General features: G+C 43.6%; 1 non-coding gene across 1 annotated transcript; it reads left to right on the top strand.

The window, feature by feature from the left end:
* Nucleotides 1–2,216: 2,216 nt before the first annotated feature.
* On the top strand, nucleotides 2,217–2,324 carry LOC148565863 (small nucleolar RNA R71). Its single transcript, XR_015884556.1, has one exon. It is a non-coding gene; the product is annotated as a small nucleolar RNA R71 (small nucleolar RNA).
* The last annotated feature ends 291 nt before the right edge of the window (nucleotides 2,325–2,615 follow it).

The following is a 2,615-nucleotide window of genomic DNA, read 5'->3' as shown; positions in this document are numbered from 1 at the left end:
GGGAAGAGTGTTTATGGGGTTGTGTGAAAGAGAGTGGTGAGAGGAAGTGAGTGGAAGTAGGTGGGGATCCTGTGGGGTCCACAGATCCTGAGGTGTTCAAGGAATTACATCCCTGCACCCATTAGGCATGTAAAAATGCCTTTGCGCACAACTCTGGGCGTTTAGCGCCAGGTTGGTGGCCATTTTGGGCGTTCAACGCCCATTTGTGTGCCATTTCTGGCGTTGAACGCCAGAACCATGCCTGTTCTGGCGTTCAGCGCCCAGAAGCTGCCCATTTTGGGCGTTCAGCGCCAGCACCATGCTCTGTTCTGGCGCTGAACGCCAGACAGATGCTCCTCCAGGGTGTGATTTTTCTTCTGCTGTTTTTGATTCCATTTTCAATTTTTATATTTATTTTGTGACTCCACATGATCATGAACCTACAAAGACATATAACTAAGAAAAATATAGTTAGATAAATAAAAATTGGGTTGCCTCCCAACAAGTGCTTCTTTAATGTCAATAGCTTGACAGTGGGCTCTCATGGAGCCTCACAGATGTGCAGAGCTTTGTTGAGACTCTCCAACAACAAACTTAGAGTTTGGATATGGGAGTTCAACAACAAACTTAGAGTTTGGTTGTGGCCTCCCAACACCAAACTTAGAGTTTGACTGTGGGGGCTCTGGTTGACTCTGCTTTGAGAGAAGCTTTTTCTACTTCCTCTCCATGGTTGCAGAGGGAGATCCTTGAGTTTTAAACACAAGGGAGTTCTCATTCCATTGAAGGACTATTTCACCTCTGTCAACATCAATCACAGCTCTTGCTGTGGCCAGGAAAGGTCTTCCTAGGATAATGGATTCATCCTCTTCCTTTCCAGTATCCAGGACTATGAAATCAGCAGGGATGTAAAGGCCTTGAACCTTTACTAACACGTCCTCTACTTGTCCATAAGCCTGTTTTCTTGAACTGTCTGCCATCTCTAATGAGATTTTAGCAGCTTGCACCCCATAGATTCCCAGTTTCTCTATTACAGAGAGGGGCATGAGGTTTATCCCTGAACCAAGGTCACACAGAGCCTTAAAGATCATGGTGCCTATGGTACAAGGTATTATGAACTTTCCAGGATCCTGTCTCTTCTGAGGCAATGTCAGTTGATCCAGATCACTTAGTTCATTGATGAACAAGGGAGGTTCAACTTCCCAAGTATCAATGCCAAATAATTTGGCATTCAGCTTCATGATTGCACCAAGAAACTTGGCAGTTTGCTCTTCAGTGACATCCTCATTCTCTTCAGAAGAGGAATACTCATCAGAGCTCATGAAGGGCATAAGGAGGTTCAATGGAATCTCTATGGTCTCTAGATGAGTCTCAGATTCCTTTGGTTCCTCAAAGGGAAGCTCCTTATTGGTCACTGGACGTCCCAGGAGGTCTTCCTCCTTGGGATTCACGTCCTCCTCTCCCCTTGTAGGTTCGGCCATGGTGCTTATGTCAATGGCCTTGCACTCTCCTTTTGGGTTCTCTTCTGTATTGCTTGGGAGAGTACTGGGAGGGATTTCAGTGATCCTTTTACTCAGCTGGCCCACTTGTGCTTCCAGATTTCTAATGGAAGACCTTGTTTCATTCATGAAACTTACAGTGGCCTTGGATAGATCAGAGACTAGGTTTGTTAAATTAGGAGTATTTTGTTCAGAGTTCTCTGTCTGTTGTTGAGTGGATGATGGAAAAGGTTTATTATTGCTAAACCTGTTTCTTCCACCATTATTAAAGCCTTGTTGAGGCTTTTGATCCTTCCATGAGAAATTTGGATGATTTCTCCATGATGAGTTATAGGTGTTTCCATAAGGTTCACCTAAGTAATTCACCTCTGCTATTGCAGGGTTCTCAGAATCATAAGCTTCTTCAGTATAAGAAGCCTCTTGAGTACTGTTGGATGCAGCTTGCATTCCATGCAGACTCTGAGAGATCATATTGACTTGCTGAGTCAATATTTTATTCTGAGCCAATATGGCATTCAGAGTATCAACTTCAAGAACTCCCTTCTTCATAGGCATCCCATTGCTCACAGGATTCCTTTCAGAAGTGTACATGAACTGGTTATTAGCAACCATGTCAATGAGTTCTTGAGCTTCTGCAGGCATTTTCTTTAGGTGAATGGATCCACCTGCAGAAGTGTCCAGTGACATCTTTGATAGCTCAGATAAACCATCATAGAATATATCCAGGATGGTCCATTCTGAAAGCATGTCAGAAGGACACTTTTTGGTCAACTGTTTGTATCTTTCCCAAGCTTCATAGAGGGATTCACCTTCTTTTTGTCTGAAGGTTTGAACATCAGCTCTAAGCTTGCTCAGCTTTTGAGGAGGAAAGTACTTGGCTAAGAAAGCCGTGACCAGCTTATCCCAAGAGTTCAGGCTGTCCTTGGGTTGAGAGTCCAACCATATTCTAGCTCTGTCTCTTACAGCAAAAGGGAAAAGCATGAGCCTGTAGACTTCAGGATCTACTCCATTAGTCTTAACAGTATCACATATCTGCAAGAATTCAGTTAAGAACTGAAAAGGATCTTCAGATGGAAGTCCATGAAACTTGCAGTTCTGCTGCATCAGAGAAACTAATTGAGGTTTCAGCTCAAAGTTGTT

The sequence above is a fragment of the Arachis ipaensis genome, chromosome B5 (genome assembly GCF_059453495.1).
Source record: "Arachis ipaensis isolate K30076 ecotype BB chromosome B5, ASM5945349v1, whole genome shotgun sequence".
In the NCBI taxonomy this organism is placed as follows: domain Eukaryota; kingdom Viridiplantae; phylum Streptophyta; class Magnoliopsida; order Fabales; family Fabaceae; genus Arachis; species Arachis ipaensis.
Note: the sequence above shows the minus strand (reverse complement) of the source record. Positions and strands in the feature narration are given on the sequence as shown.